At 39.1% G+C, this 17,115-nt stretch overlaps 1 long non-coding RNA gene across 1 annotated transcript; it reads left to right on the forward strand.

Moving 5' to 3' along the window:
* Positions 1-288: 288 nt before the first annotated feature.
* On the forward strand, positions 289-10,474 carry LOC107208404. The gene is made up of 4 exons (XR_001523198.3): positions 289-7,459; positions 7,561-7,650; positions 7,757-7,824; positions 9,562-10,474. It is a non-coding gene; the product is annotated as an uncharacterized LOC107208404 (long non-coding RNA).
* The last annotated feature ends 6,641 nt before the right edge of the window (positions 10,475-17,115 follow it).

The raw sequence follows: 17,115 nt of genomic DNA on the forward strand, positions 1-17,115 counted from the left end.
GACCTGTCATGTTGCATAATTAAAATAGATTAATTTTTGTAAAAAAATACCTCACAGCACGAGTAAAGTATATTTACTACAGGTTCTTGATAGAGCTCTGCCAAGACCAGAGATCACCTCCTGATATAAATATTTTTTCATGCTTCAATTTTATATACACAGTTATATATTTATACATGTGATACAATTTCTGCATATATTACAAATAAAATGCATTTATATAAAAATTATTTGGTGTGCTCTGTTAATGGTTCTTACTCTAGGGTCCTTCGTTTTCTGGGGCTTCCCTGGGCAGCTGTGTCATGCTCCTTCCTTTGTGCTAGGTTGTTACCTGGCCCTAATGAGGACATATACTAATGCTATGAAGTATTTATTTTTTTTTTTCCCTGTCAAATAGTTTTAGGTTTGAGAGAAGATGGAAGGTGAAGCCTCTTGCCCTATTAATGTCTTTGGCAGTTCCCTAAACAACAGCAGGACTGACACCTGGAAAAGGAATTTGTTTGGTTTTCTGTTCTGTGATACTGCAAAGTCAAATTTCACTCAAGCTCTGCCTTTCTTACAGTGTATCAATCACTGAGTTTATTTCTTGGTGCAGAAGCCATGTGAGATGCTTGCTCATCTCCAGCACTGAAACCAGAGGTTCACTCTAACTGCAGGACAGCAGACATGGCACTGATTTTAGATTTTAATGCATAGCCTTGAAGTTTATTTTATTCAGACACAGAAGAAGGGATGATCAATTCTACAGAAAATGTGGAAACTGTAGGGTTAGGAAGCCATTTGCCACTGGGATTCAGCTACTAGTGATATTACTAGCAAAGAAAAGCAGAAGTGGAAAATGAAAGTAAAAAATGAAGAGATCTGGTTTACTTGGGGCAGGGAACTTCGGCTCAGAAGTTTAAAGCAGAAGTTACTTAAAAATTAAATAGGAAGTTGAAATGTCAGACTCGTCTCAGACATCAAAAATATATTCCAGGCAAAGGGTCTTATCAAGCAAATCTCACTGCTGTGAGAAATGTTACAAAACTAGTAGCAAATTAAACTGTTTCAATTTCTGGACTTGGCTGAAAGCATTATGCCTGAGACCCTTTGAATTTTCAGAGCAGTTCTCAATGCTATAATGATATAATTCTGGTCTCACTAATGATTTGAATTTTGATATTAACAATCTGTTAATTAATATTTCACAGAAAATGGTTCTATATGATGAATTTTTATGGGAAAAAGATCCAATCTTCAAGAGATTATGAAGCCCTTTCATTCTGAAAAAATATATATATATTCCTTACGCAGATCATTTCATCTGCACATGTCACAGTTAATACTTCTAGTATTTTTCTTAATTTAAAAAAAATAAATTTGTTATTCTCCTTGTGTCCAGGTTTCCATACAGTGGGGTGGAATGCCATACTTGCCCTCATGGCATCAGGCTGGTACTAGTGCACATCTGCAGGGGAAAAGATGATAATTTATTTTGGCTGGTGCTTATACAAATTTTGTTAGACTCCACACGAACTCTTAGAACTAATTTCAAAGCTTTTCTGATGATGTTAGTGATGACCTCAGACTATGCTGACATGGCACCTCTATGTATCTCACCTCATGGATAATTCATTAAAATAAAGTAGGTTAAGCCACTGACTGGCCAAACAGGCTCCTACTTCATCTCAGAAACCAGTAAGAAACTTCTCTGTGTTGTAGTTCCTGGCTTTCTTTCCAAGTCAGCTCCACACTCATTTAATTAGAAAAGAGAAGCTGATGTGCTGACTGATGATGGGGGCAGGAGAAGTGTTACCAAAGTGAAAGAGGGCAGAGAAAAGGGGATTTTTTTTTGTTTTGTTTTTTTTAAAAAGTCTCCTTTTTCTTCTCAGCATTTTGTCTATCTGTCTTGGGCTCCAGAATTTCCTGAGCCTTTTCTGGTTATCCCCACTGACAGAAAGGGAAAAATGGGCTGAGTTCTGGCATTCTTAGCCCTTCAAAGCAAAGCTGTTGAAGAGTGTTACAAGGAATGAGAGACCCAGCTGAGCTCTCTGTGCTCACCCACAGCTTGAACAGCAGAAACACTCTAAATCAGGCATTTCAAGTTTAGATGCAGGCTGTGCAGCTGCTGTTTTATCTCTGCAGTGGGAAGGCCCGGGCCAGTGGCTGAATTCATTGTAGGTAATTCAGATTATTTTATTTGGAAAAAATCTGCTTGCTGTAACTCAGATTGAGCCTTATCTAGCATGAGTTTACCACCTTCTCAATCCACCTACTACTGAGCAGCAAAGATAGTGAGTGCTGTGGCATCCCTTTATTGTGGCTTAAGTGTGCACAGACTCTCCTCTATGTAGGAGGGCAACAGGCAGAGTTTCCACTGAAACGAGTTTAACTTGAAGGTCTCCCATGCATTGTCTCAGTGGCTGGATTTCCCAGGGCACACACTTTTTAAGTATCTTTTTTTATAATTATGAACTGAATTCTTTCCAAATGAGCTGCATTTGCTGCGGCAAGGTGCAGATAGATGTGTGCTAAGTAGCACACTGTATTCTGGCTACAGCTTCAAAGCAGCAGCAGTGATTCAGTGATAAAGCCTTAGGACCAGCAGTGTGTCAGGCAGGGCAGCTGCCTTGGGTGCTTATAGGGGTCTGTGTGCCATTTGTTTTGTTGCTTTAGAAAGGCCTAAGTGAGGAAAAGCAGGGTGCACACCTGCATGGCTTCCTGCAGCATGGTGGGGACTGTTCCTCATAAAAATGGAGCACCTTCAAATGCAATAGGATCTGTCAGGCTGAGAAAGAGTGATGGGCTCCTGTTAGCATCAATAGCAAAAGGTCTTTGTACACAAATTGGTAAGTATACCGTGAAAACCATCACTCATATCTGAAAATCCTGGTCTTTTCTCTGAATTAAAAAACCCTGTTTGCTTATATTAGAAGAAAAAGTTATGACCTTTTTTAGTGAAGTTGTAATTATGTCTGCAAGCTAAGATTCTTGCTGCAGCATTTTCTGACACTGACAGTTTCACTGTGGTGACATCACCACAGTTGACCTCAGCAACCTGAATTTCACCCATTGGCCTGAAAAATATGAGAACAAAAATGTATGCAAAGACGAATAAATATTAAAATATTGCTAGAGGCAGCTTGCTGCCACAGTGTCTGGGTGAGCTTATTGACTGCTGGCCAAGTCTGCAACACAGCCCCAGCTTCAAATGCCATAGCACTCTGATGACCCTATATTGAACACCTACTTTAAAGCAGCTCATATTTTTTCCTAAATTTGGCCTGTGTCTTAATAGAAGTAGTTTTGTTTCTTATAACCCAACCATAATGCAACCATAGGGGGTTTCACATTCAGAGACAGACAGTTTGAGCTGTATATTTAATTTCTTTTCCTAAAGATCTCTTCAACATCCAGGAGAAAAGAAAAAAAGTGTCCTTGTTTGAAATATCACTGCTCATATGATAATTCGGGTAAATATTAATTTTAAATAAGTGTAGAAGAAAAAGCAGCAGAAAAAAAAAGCCATAGTTTCTGTGTCTCTAACTTCCAGATTAATTTATAATTTGACTGTCATTATCGTTGTGGTTATTTCCTTTTCTTACTGTATGGTGTGATCACCTCAGCCAGCAAATCCCCACCCAGCCGATTACATACTCCCCCACAGTGGCATGGGAGAGAGAATCAGAAGAGCAACAGTGAGAAAACTTGTGGGTCAAGGTAAAAAAAGCAGTTTTAAAAATGAGGAGAAAGAGTAGGGGGACACAAACTGATGCAGAAGAAGTCACTTCTCACCTCCCACAAGCAGACCAGTGCCTAGTCAGTCAGCCTCCAAAGAGGGAGGAAAGGCCAAACCCCCAGTTCTGTGGCTGAGCCTGGCACTGTGTGACATGCAGCACCGTTTTGGTCAGCCCGAGGTGCTGTCCTGGCTGTGCCCACTGCCAGCCTCCTGCCAGCCCTGTGGGCGACAGAGCTGAGGAGAAGAGAAAGCCCTGACATCCTGCAAGCCCTGTTCAGCACCACCTCGAATACTGGTGTGCTATCAGCACAATTTTAGTTGCAAGCTGGCAAGGTGCAGATGTGATGAAACAATTAACTTCGTTGCAGCCACCCCCAGCACACAGCTTCGTTTAAAAGTTTTCTCTTTTTTTCCTCTTTCCCCAGTGCAGCTATTTGCTGTTTTTCCCATTCTTTTGCACCATCACATCTTCTCTATGATTCTTCACACTGCTGCCTTTCCCAAAAGAAGTTTGTAACTTCATCAGTGTTTTTGTGCACCCAGGCAGGCAGGGAGGGGAAGTGGGGAGCCATATAAATATGTTTTGAACTGTGTAGGCTAACCAACAACTCACATCTGCGTCACAGCTCAACATTCACTTGAAGAAAACCAAGTGTACTATATCAGAAAATTTCAGCTCTGTCTCAAATTACACTTCACAAGATCAACAAAGACACCACAAAGAAAATAGTTCAGCTTTGCAGCCTAGAGGAGCTGTAACTGTCGTCCTTTGCATTGTACTTAAGTGCTGCTGTTTTGTATATAGCTTAAGGTTGTTTCATCAATTTTCTAACTTTTAACAAAATCTTAATTTTCTACTTAGTCATTTCACTGTATTTCATCCCAGCTCTGAGCAACACCAGCTTAAACTGAAAATGAGAAAAAGCAATACGAATTTCCTTTCTTGTAGTGAAAATATTAATACTTCAATAGGAAGAAGAAAGGCTTTATTTGGAAAGGTAAGAGAGAAAAGATGGGGTGGAAAAAAATGAGATATACTGGTAACATTTCTCTTAAGACTAGAGTAGAAGTTGCTTTAGGTAAGGTAGTCTGTAAATTTTTCTGATGTTATTCTGATACAATTCTGAAAGTGAATTCTGAGGTGTTTTTCTCCTTACTTTGCAAAATCAACTTTTAGTTAGTGTTCCTAAACACTAACATGTACATGTATTTACGTTAGTACACGTGTGTATTAAGAATCCCTAGTCCATCACTTTCCAGTGACCTCAAAGATTTTTGGTGTAATTAAAAAAAATAAAAATAGAACTTATTCTCCCTTCACAGAAGAAATCATTAACTAATTTTAGCCTATCCACCACTTTAGATCACATCTCTGTTGTTTCTCTTGCTTGTCATGTGGCTGTGAGAGTAGTGAGTCTTCTGTCTCAGGCGGTTCCTCATTTTAGAAGGGGAAGGATTTTTATTGTCAAGCCTTTGTGCAGTGTAAACACTTTTTTTCTCCCCCCCCCCCATTCTCTTGATAGGTGGTAGGGATTTGGGATCTGCCTCCGCATAAGGCAATTCTGCTGGTGAGGATGTCTGTATGTTTTAAAGAAGAGCATTTATCCCTCTTACAGGCTTGAAAAGAAGGTCAGAATTCACGATAACTTTTGTTTTTCTTTCAAACACTTGCCAAGTAACGTCAGAGCTCAGTTAAACCATGCACCATTAGAGTGTGTTGAACTTGTCCCGAGCTATCGCGCCAGCCCCCTTGGGGAGCCCGGGTGCCCACACGGCTGCGTTCGGGGCCATGCCTGTGCCTCCCGCCGCTCCCCTCTCCCCGCTCCTCCCTCCCAGCTCCCCGCTCCTCTCCCCGCTCTGCCCGCTGCTCCCTCCTGCGGAGCCCCGCGCCGGGCCCGGCCTGCTCCGGAGGAGCAGCGAGGGAAGGCAGCCAGAGTGCGCTATGGGCCTGGGTGCCCGGTGGGACTGGGGGAGGTGGAGCTGGCGGGAGCCGCCGCAGAGGAGCGGGGCCGTCACAACAGCTGCTCATAACGTGAGGCGGCCGAAACTGCGCCGTAGCCGCGTTCTCCTTGGCGTGGGATGGGAAATAGAAGGTGTGTTGATCCAAAGATACGTCAAAGGTGGTTGGTGTCATTGTCCTGGAAGTGTAACAGACTGAAAAGGTGCATTTCTGACAACAATTACGCTTGTAATGGTGAACCGTGGAGCATGAGCCACTATGGGAGAGCTCCCTGTGGGCCTCCCTCACAGCTCCTTTGTGGGGTGTTGGCACTGTATTTCTGTGGTTATGGCACAAAAGTTCTAGGGGTCAAACTTTGTCTGGTAGAACAAAGAGGAACAGAAGATTTTACAGAAGAGCATTTTGGAAGATCCTTGTCTGTCCCAGGGAATATTTTCTGGCCCTGCAGAGAGCCACAGGATTTTTCCTACCACACAGAATTAAAAGGAGAACCTCACTGCTATCTATGCTATTCTGAAGTCATAACAAGAATGAGGTGAATGACTTAAAAAATATATATATTTTTAGTATTAAATGGAACTCCATTTACGTGTGGTTAATGTTGACATGAAAAGTATGCTCTGGTAAATATGTGGTCTGATAAGAGCTGCTGGAATCAAAAATAAAGGCAAATTATTATCAATTTGGCAATTCTGAACAGCTGCCTATTTTATCTTTGAAATAAATGGCTGGAAAGATTTTTTTTTCTTTTTTCTTTTTTTTTTTAGAAAAAATTGGAATTATGCTACTATGAAAGCACAAAAGTATTCTCTCTATTTCTGTCTGAGGATATTGTGAATATTTGCATTGCTCTTTTTTGACACTATGGGTAATAGCAGAAGCAGCGTGGATTAAACCTTTCTCAGAGAGCATGGCATAGACTGTAATAGAAGTCTCAAAAGAAGAAATGATTGCTTTCAAAAACCTCAAAAGATATATTAAAAAAAGCAGCTTCATGCTTATGGGTATGGTAACCCTTGATAAAAGGCTACACTGTCTTGGCTCTCAAAACTCTTGAAATTAAATTAAATCCACTGAAATTCTTTAGTAAAAGGCTAAGAAGTAATAGCTTTTATTCTGTCAGTGTGCCCTACTGGATTTTTCCCTTCCAAACCACCTGAGATCCTCCTCTTAATAGCAGAGATGATTATATATATGTGTCCCAGAATTCACAACATTACAGCAGGTCATCTGTCCATTTCACTTCTTTCCCTTTTTGAGGTAGGGTGAACACTGTATGCAAAGTACTGAGTCTCAGAAATTACTCTTTTTCTGCCTCTTTCTGGCCACTTGACTCATCTTTGCCTTCAGAACAAAACCAGCTTTGCCTTTATGAAATAAGCTGTGGTGGCAGTACGAGCAGCCGTGCCTGCATTTTGCCCGTGCCAGCTCTCTCTCCGTGCTGCTGCCCGGGGCCTCATGCTGAGTGACCCCTGGGCAGGCTGCAGCCCTTTTGCTGGCTCCTACAGATGTGTTGTTAATGAATCTCACATGGGAAGAAGAGGGGTAGATGTAGTAGCTTTCTCCTTGCGAGCTTCAGTGAGGCATGGGGGGCAGGTGCTCACCTGCATGTGTCAAATAAATGCAACAGTGTCAAGTGTTATGGATGTTGTGCAAACTGGCTGTAATAGGAACAGGTTGATTTTTTTTCATAAAGTGCATATTAAGTCCCATGTACTCCAGGAAAAAAAACCAACAGGAGTGTGTGCTGTTACCCTGGGGACTGCTCTGAACTCTTACAGGTAAAGCACTATCCTTTCCTTGAAATTTCGAAGTATAAATTTCCTCCTCTCACTGTTTGATATCAGTATTTTCTTCATCTCTCACATTTCTGTTTTTGTAGTTCTACAGTATGTGAAACACATGTTATTGTAAGCATTGATGAGACTGAAGAAATAACAAGGCTCTACAGCACAGAAACCTGTGTTAATAGGTATGTGAATTAAAGAGTGGGAGGGGAGCTGATGGTAAGAAGTTCAGAAACCTGACTCTTTACGATAACTTTGACTTCCTCTATATAAAATTTTGCTGTTTTGAAGTTTGCAGGTTAAATATATAAAGGGATGACTTGGCTATGGGAACTTTCCCCTTCTTCAGACAGTATCTGGTAAGGTTGTTATCAGCAAATCAAAGGTTTGCATGAACATATGCTTATGCCTGTGGTTAGGTGTGTGTTATCCTGTTATTTGGCTTACAAATTTTCATGGCAGCTTTGCAGCCTACCTTGTCAAAGGATCTGTTTGTTTTAGAAAACAAAAAGGCTGACCTAAAAAATAATTTTGCAAGGGAAAACCCCAGAGTTCTCTGCAGGAACATGTTTTGAGCTCACCTCCTTGAGAATGGAAATATTTTAGTTCCACGTCTACCAGCAGTTTGCTTGACCCCTAAGGCAGCAGCAAAGAGGTCAGCCTGCAGGGTCAAGAGCCATGGGTGCTATGGCATGACATGGCTTCTACTGCAATCTGTGGACAGCCTGTCTGTGTCCTGGCCCAGAGAGGATACAGAGATGACCCAGTCCTTTCCTGCACCCCATGATGTCTCTCAGGTTGACTAGCAGCTGCAGGTAGCAGTGGAGAAAAAGTGGTGAAGTTTAATTTCTAAGGCTTGTTCAAGAGGATAAAGAGGAAAAACTGCTGCATACATCTAGGCTGTATCTGCTAGAGTTAGCGTACTCTAACTTGCACTAATACCCATGTGGGAAAAGGGAGAGGCCTTAGAGGCTGTATTTCTTCCCCTGCAATCACCAAGAGCTCAGTTAAATGTTTTCAGGCTCATGGTTTTCGGTCATGTTACTGAATCACAGCCTCTGCACAGCAACCATACAGCAACAGGCTTTAAAAGTCCAGCAAAGAAAGTCTAAGTGTTGGGAAATGGCTTGAAGATTTCATTGCATTTACTGCAGTGATTACATAGAGTCTGAAAGTTCAGAGTTTTAGGTGAGGTGGAAGTAGGTTTGGTTTGGAGGAAACCAGATGAAATAGAATATTTCACAGCAGAAGTGTTTCAGATTTCCATATGAATAGGAAACAGGATCACTCCAGAGTGGCATAAATGGAAGCCTTTGCCTTGCTTTTAAAATTTCAGAATTCACCATCCAACAGGAGGCAATGTCATTTTGAAGTCCTAGAATTTCAGAGCTATCTTGTTAGTTATGCTAAGTTATGTAGAGCTGTCCTAATAATTAGGAGATGCTTATGTCTGTAATCTTCCTGGTCAGCTATGTAGTTTTTGCTGCTACAGACCCTTAATTCTTTCATAGCTTTTGTATGCTGGGCATACAAAAATTAAGGCTTTTCCTTCAGACAGAGATACACTGAGCAATATGAACCTCATTTTAGTTTGATATCCCAGCTTAATTTTCAGTTTACTGAGGTTCAGAAAATTGCTCCACACTGGTCAATGGAGATGCATTCTGGAGGGGTGAATGTGTAGAAAAAATGATTTTTATATTTTTTCCTCTTCATATATACAACATGATTTTTAACAGTCTCAAGTATTTAACTAGAGTGATTGATTTATTTGGAACTGAATGATGGTCACTAATGCATTTGAATTATCTAAGATAGTTTCAAAACTGAATAAAAAACTTTGTTTAAATATAGATTCCCTGTTACTAAAGGAGGTGAATGAAAATGAATTCAGATACTGTGTAGTCTTATCTTACTTGTTGTGTGTTTTTACCTCATGTGAATCATGATTTTTGAAGAGTTAAGATTTTAGCTAAGAGAAGCAATTTATAATGATCAAGATGTAAATCAGATAAGCAAATGGTAACTTAATGATTATTAGATGCTTAAGCCAGAGCTAATTGTTATATTGTTTACTATTATGAACTTGTTTATAGAAGAAAGTGGAGTAAGTGAACCATTGTAAGAACAGATTGAAACCAGTGAGAACAATGGCCAGCACATGGACTCTATACCAATCACTCACCAAGCAGGGGGCCTTGGACCATGCCAGAGGGTCACAGAGATCTGATGAAGACTTTCCTGACTTCACCCTTTGAAGACCACTGACCCAATTTGAGACCACCAACCCAAATCAAGAGAAGAATTGTGCACACGTGAAGGACTAAGAGCTTCATTTTAATACTAAATGGGGATGGAAGGTGCTGGGGTTATGCATGTGTTTTGTATGTAAGATTTTGGAAAATAAATAGAGGGAAGAGAACTTTGTTTGGGGCAGTCATGCCTTTTGGGGACAATCCCCGTGCCGCCCACTGGTGAATAAACATACCACATTTTAACTTTAATTACTTAAAGGGTCTTTGTCTGTGTTCATAGTGTTTTTTTAATGATTCACATGGGCAATCATTGCCTGATTAAAATATATTATTGTGTGTAGGCTGAATGATACTGCAGTGTTTAGTGGGAAAAAAATTCTTTAATGAAGTCTGGAGAGTTCCCATACAAAAATACCAGACACTCATATTCATTCTACCATATTTTGCAGTGTGGAATTTTTTTTCAGTGATACTGGCAGTTATGGATCAGGGAAGAATCTTCAGTGGATGTATGGTGGTTGGTGTATGCATGTGCTCATGCATCATGTCCACAGCAATGTTGATGAAAAGCTCTGCCAGTCCTACACTGTTGGAAAAATAATTTTTAAGTCTCTGCCTCTCTCTCTGAAGCATCTTCAGGATGATTCCAGAGGTAAGGAGAAACATAAACATGGGATTCAGATGTTCATAAACTAGAAGGGGAAAAATATTTTTAAAATAAAAGAAAATCCCAACAAAATAAATCCATAGATTTCTTTGAACTACCCAGCTAGACCTGCTATGTATGTGTCTTCTAGCTGTTCTACCCCTCTCTTCCTGAAATATAATTTTAATAAGTTTATAAAGCTGATTTGAAACATGCAGCAATAAGACACCATAGATTCCTGTCTCAGGGAAGTCTTAGCTGATGGTAGCAGAGTGTGTTGGTTTCAATGTATTCTAACTAAAACTAAGAAGTATGGGCCAGACTTGTAATTGGGGTAGCTCTGTCTGGAATGGTGCATGAATATACAAGCATATATATGTGTCTGAATAGACATCGGTATAATCTTATAAATGTCAGAAAAAGCTGCTCAAATACACACTAATAGGTCTTTAGTGTTTATTTGGTGCATTTGAAATACAGTTTTCTTTCATATGGACTGCATTTTCAAGTTCCTTTTCTTTTTGTCCTTCACCTGACTGGAGTATTCCATTTCCTTGCACCACGACCAGCAGGAGGCCTGTAAAATTACTTTTTTTTTTCAGTAAGAACTACAGGATTTGGTCTATAGTTTTAGTGTAGATTAAAGAAATAATGAATTTCTTTGAATAAAAAACCCAAGGAAAATCAGGACCATTTTGTTCAATACTACATCACTGTTTCCAGTAATTGCCTTGTACAGTTTGCAAGTCTTTCCACTTTATGTAAATATATTAACTTCTGAAAATCCCTTATAGCTGTGAGGTGGAGCCTTTTGAAGGAGGTGTTCTTTTGAAGGTTCGAGGGTCTCTTAAACACACATTTTCTTTCTTCAAAGTAAATCTTGTAGATTCCCTGTCACAAATCCTTCTTGTTACGACTTCTGCTTCAAGAATGGTTTGAATTTCAATATCAAGTATTTCAAACAAATACATCTAATGCCTCAATACATTTTTCTTAGGGTCAGTCAGTGGCCCTAAATAAGAAAGGGAACCTCTGATAATTTGAATTCTATTCCCAGCAGCCCTTTGAAGAAAAGAATAAAATAAAATCTGAGCTTTTTTTTATAGTTACTCCTGAAAACCAAGAAAGGGGAAATAACTGTAAACTTGCAGGTTTTGAAGCTGCTTTTTCTGCTTCTTCATTTTGTGCTCCCATTCCCTATGTTTTTGTAAGATGAGTGAAAGGTGAAAAATTAACAGAAAATAATGCAATAACTTTAAGGTAGGTTTTGATCTTGACTCCTAAACAAAAGAAATAAATATAAGCATGTGTGTTATTATCAGTTTAAACTGTTGAGTTTTCTGTAGTGAAATCCTGTTCTAGAAAATCTTAATGATTGAAGCACAAGTGGTCTGTTTACACATCACTGAAGAAGTGAGGCCATAAGACTGTAAAGCATTTACCTCTGAATTTTTATTGTAGCTAAAAATGGATATTTTTTGTGATATAAATTTGAAAATTCTGAAATGTTATAATGTAAAGGTTGTGTAGGCTGCAAATCAAGAGAGAGAAAAGGTACTTGTAAAATTTGGATATGAAGAAAAAGAATATAATCTCAAGAAATTTGCATAATAAAAGCTAGAATTTTGCTCAGTGTCTGCATCTGTGGATGTGAGGAAGTACATACCTCTTCTTGTTTTTAAAGCCTTTAGCTATGAGACAATTAAGGAAGAACATAGATTTCTTGAAAGATTGTCTGGTTTATGTTATGAGATTACACAGCTCAAGGACACCTTCTTATTAAGAAAACCAGAACTGAACTTTCTTCTTTAAATCCACCCTCATTTTTACAGTCAGGGTCTCCAGGAAATAAAATCATAAATCTGGAATGTTATAAAATACTTTCCTATAATTCAAGGTCAAGTTATAAATCTTAAGTTACCATGTTTCTTGCTAGATATGTATTTGTTCTGGTTCTTAGAGCTAAAATCTTCCAAGAAGTGACCCTTTAAATGTTATTGACATTAATTTTAGCAGCAAATTTGAACATTACTTTTGCTGAGCTGGGCAGTGTGAGCTGCTTAAAACAAGTGTATGCTGATAGGTTTTTGTGCAGCATGGAACACAAAACATTTAAAGGATCCTCTTTGCCTGATAACCCTTTCATGGAAAAATGACAGCTATTCTTCAACTTCATCCATCCTTCCATACTCATGTACATGTTCCTATGTGTACCTCCAGATGCAGTGAGAATTCTGTGGATCACTGCCCTTTTGGGGCACACCTTGGTACTTCACAGATGCTGTAGAGTCGAGGGTAGGGCACAGCAGCCTGACATCTAAGTGCAGCTGGATATAGTAAAAGCACATTGCATTGTACTACTGTCTGTGCTTTCTCTGCTGAGATTTTTACCAGCGTCCCACTTGCTTATGCAGAGCTCTCAGTGACCACCACTTCTTGCTCCACGATCTGCTTTTCTCTTCTGCTCTCCTCATCCCTCTCCTCTCCTTCTCTCCCACTTGCAATCGCATTGCTCGACCAGAACATGAGTGCAATGCACAGAGCTGGCTGTCAAAGGGTGCCTTTCCCTGAGCACTGGTGTGCCAAGGGACAGCTGGGGAGGAAGGAAAGCCTCTGTCATTGCTTGTCTCCAGCTTAGGAGAAGGACAACACAAATCTCTGCACTAGCAGTGTGTCATCCAATGATGAAAGTGTTCAAGTGATTCCAAATAATTCTGCAGAAATGGCCATAAAGCTATTATTTTAAACATAGAAAACTACAACCTCACACTTAAGCAGGTAAGGGGAGGAAGAGATACTGGTAACTGTATTTACCATAGGTAGATTGAAATACATGATTAAAGTACAAGCCCAGACACACTGAGGCATAAAATGCATCTCATCAAAGATACTGCCCAAAAGTGTTACTGGGAGGGCTGTGTAGTGGATCATTTTGCTCCATACAACGTGTACAAGTCCTTTCATGTCAAAAGAGAGGTATTGACAAGCTGAAAGAGCAGCCAGAGGCCAGGGAGAGCAAGAGATGTGCTCCAAGCACTTGGACTGGACAGAACTTCAAGTTCTGCACACTTCTGCAACCTCTCCCCTGCCCCAGAGCAGGGTTTGTAGGTCCTGCAGCACCTGGGAGTCAGTGTCATGTGTGCTTTAGTTCAGTGCAAGCTTCAAATCACCCCATGTATCATGACAAGAGCTAAGAAAGCAGCTTATCAATTGAGAAAATCTTGAGGCATTTTACTCAAAAGGTCTTACCAAATCTTTAATGTAGTCCTTAGATGAGCATATGGATGATATGTATCTGTCTCTGTACTTTTCTGCTTTCAGCAAGAAAGTGCTGGCATGTGTGGCAGCCGCATTGGTGAAAAGGAGCTTGATGCCTCTGATGTACAGAATGAAAGCTGAGATATCAGAAAGGTTGTCCAGAAAGGATCAATCCTTTCATCTAAGCATTCCAAAGGTAAGAAGACAGGCACACACCTCAAGTGTTTCAGTATGTTAAACTGAGGTTGGAGATTCTGGGCCAGGATATCAGCCTTGCTGTTTTCAGCTCCCAGAGTGTTCCTTACTTCAGGGAACTGCAGTGGGCTGCATCAAAATGCCTTAGCCAATCTCCAGAAAGTCCATCTGCAAAGAGAGCTACCAGAGACAACATAAATGAAATTGTGGCTTCACTGATGTAGCTGGAATGTCACTTATCTGGAAAAGAAGGTTGTATTCAGGTACTCAGTTAATGAATTTTGCCGCTCTGCACCATTTCTGAGCCTTGGTAATTATCATACAGGAACCAGAAAGTGAAACCAGCTTGGAAAGCTAAGAGCAGCATCAATTGCCAAGCTGAGGCAAGAACAAGAAGCAGCAGTCAGAAATATTTATTGGTTTTCAGTTATAGCTTTATTTGATCTAATAGTCTTAATCTGATAGTCGTGAAAAACACTGCTGATGATCTTTCACAACAGTAAAGGTATTAAATATATCTAATATTGCAGTTAAACAAAACTTGCTTCCACTGCATACATTTTTTACAAATACAGCATAAAAATTAGTATCAGTAGTTTAAGTGGGTATTTGCTGGGATTTAAAATAAAAATTGTATTTGATAGGACTTTGTTTTTTTTTTTTTTTTCCTTTTGAGCTCTTACTTGTTCAATAAACAGTTATAGGAGATTTGGATGATTGGTAAATAATTTATAAAAATGGTTTCACAGATTTTACACATAATCACACAAATTGTTGTAGATCATGAATATCAAAATATATTGCCCCTTAATTAACCTGAATGTTAATGAAAATATAAAACTATTTAAAATAGGTAAATAAGTATAGATGAATGATCTTCAGAGAGATCCCACAGTTATATGGTTGTACAAATATATGTATATTTTCAGCCTGCTTAACTTTCTAATACGAGTTAGGGCATGTATAAAACCCAGGCTTTCTCAAAACTACTTTTTCTACTTCCTGTTACCTCTTGGAGTAGAGCAGAGACCATTGTGGAAGCAGCAGAGAAAAGCTCTTCCCACCTTGTTTTTTAACTTCTCTTTTCTCACCCTGCTTGTGTTCCTCATGTAAAAATATGCACAGAGATTGTTTTCCTCAGGATTGATATTTTGGTGCCCAAAAATTGTAGTAGTATGTGAAAGGTATTTTCAGCTAGAATGGGGTGCATGTAAGCCTGACCTTACAGATTCATGATTCAAGAAGGTGAACTGTCTGTGAAGAGTAGTGAGACAGTGCAGGATTTATTTCAGGCAGATGTGGGAAATTTGGAGAAAGGAAGGTTCTGAGAGCAAGGAATAGCACCAAGAATTCTGTGATCAGGGGCAGTGGAGGGCAGGCAGGTCTTGTTCTGTTTGCTGTCATCTGTCTTTAAGTTCCTGTTTACAGTAGAAGGCAAGGAAAATGAACTGGTTATTTGCTTTTCTTAAACAAACTTATTTGTGAATCTGTATTTTTCCATGGTGGTTGGTCTCCTCCACCTAAAATGAGTGTGCTGATGGAGGGAGTAAAGTCTCTCAGAAAATTTGCCCCTTTAGAATGTGTCTATTAATCAGTGTAGAGCAACTTTCTGAACCTAAGTAAACTGAAAATTAAGCTGGGATATCAAAATAAAATGAGGTTCAGATTGCTCAGCATAGCTTTTTCTGAAGGAAAAGTGTTAATTTTTGTTTACCAGATTACAGGTTTACAGTCCTAGATTTAGTTCTAGAAACTGGCACTGTGTTTTTGGTTTGGTTCAAAATCAATTTTAAATAATGCCTCTATATTTTAACACAGAATCTCATAAACTCTAAAGAGGATTTTCTTATGAGAAGAAGACAAAAACAGACAGAGACTCTTGCTAAACAATTATTGCATGAAGTTTCATCTTCTGTAATATTTCTTAACGTACTAAGTGTAGGAAGTATCACTTGCTGTAAGGCAGAAAGAGGATGTGCAAATATTTTATGCTGATCTGGGGAGTGAGAACAGATTACCAAATTAGTATATTAGCTTGGTATGGGAAAAATGAGCTATTCTTGCTAATAATTTATATTGCTAGCATTTTATCACTTTTTAAAATAAAACTTAGGAAACAATAGTGATACTAAGTTTTTTTCCTTTTTTTTTTTTTTTTTAGCCAGAGATTAGACTTTTGGCAGTGTACACATGTCACATATTATAAAATAGTTGTGAAATTGTGGTGTTTCTTAGGGTTCTGTTTTATGAGAAACACGGAAGGGGTTTTTTTCTTGAAAGAAATTAATCTAATACTGTTTTGCTTCTCTTGTGATTCAGTGGTTTACACAGTCTGAGAATTCCAGGTGTTTGGGCAATACCACAGCATGGGGTTACCAGCTTTCCCTCCTCCCCTTCCACCATCTTTTTTTGGTTATTTTTGACTCTTCCATTGCACTGTATGCACAGATTGTATGTGTTTATAAAGCCTCAGCAATATGTTTCTTGAGCTTTGTGACCCAGTTAAAACAGCCAATTTGTGCTAAATGTCTTTGAGTGTTATAGTGAAATAGAATTTAGCTAGAAAACCCAAATATCAAAACAAATCTATTTATTTCAGTGTTTGACTTCTCAGTGCTGTCTTTTCTTACCGTCGTAAATCACCCAAATATTTGCTTGACTCTGCCAAGATTTGTCTTGCACAAATCTACTGTTTACATGATTGTTACTTTAAAAGTATTTATGCAATATTTTTGCACCTCTGTTAGCTGACTCTAATTATGCCCTTTAACAAGAAGTGATAAAGAAATATTTGCAATTACATGAATGACTTTTGCGTAACTCTTTTTCTTTAAAGTTTAGAATTTACTGCCTTTCCTAAATTTTCTGTTTTTTAGTGTGAGAATAAACTAGTAAACCAAGACATCCAGTGCATCTTTAGGCAGACTTTTTTTTTTTTTTTTTTCAGAATATCAGCATTATGAATTTGTCACATTTTAAGATGGCCTGTAGTGTGTGTGAAGCAAACTGAATGGCTTAGAGGCATGGTGACTGAGGGAGGGAGATAGAGAGCCTGATGTACAAGGTAAATAAATCAGTGGAATTAGTTTGGTTTCCTAACTGTTTCAAATTCAAAGATGACTATTGTGAGTTTAAATTATAGAAATCTTCCGGACTATTTTAGATTTACAGCAGTAGTTTCTTGACAAGCCACTGAGGAAGATGTAATGCCTGCCACATGCTTATCTTTGGAGATATCTCTCTAACCCTTTTGGACAGCCCCAAAGAGAAAAATCATGTCACAATGTGAGGAAGGG

The sequence above is a fragment of the Parus major genome, chromosome 8, assembly GCF_001522545.3.
Source record: "Parus major isolate Abel chromosome 8, Parus_major1.1, whole genome shotgun sequence".
NCBI classification, from domain to species: Eukaryota; Metazoa; Chordata; class Aves; order Passeriformes; family Paridae; genus Parus; species Parus major.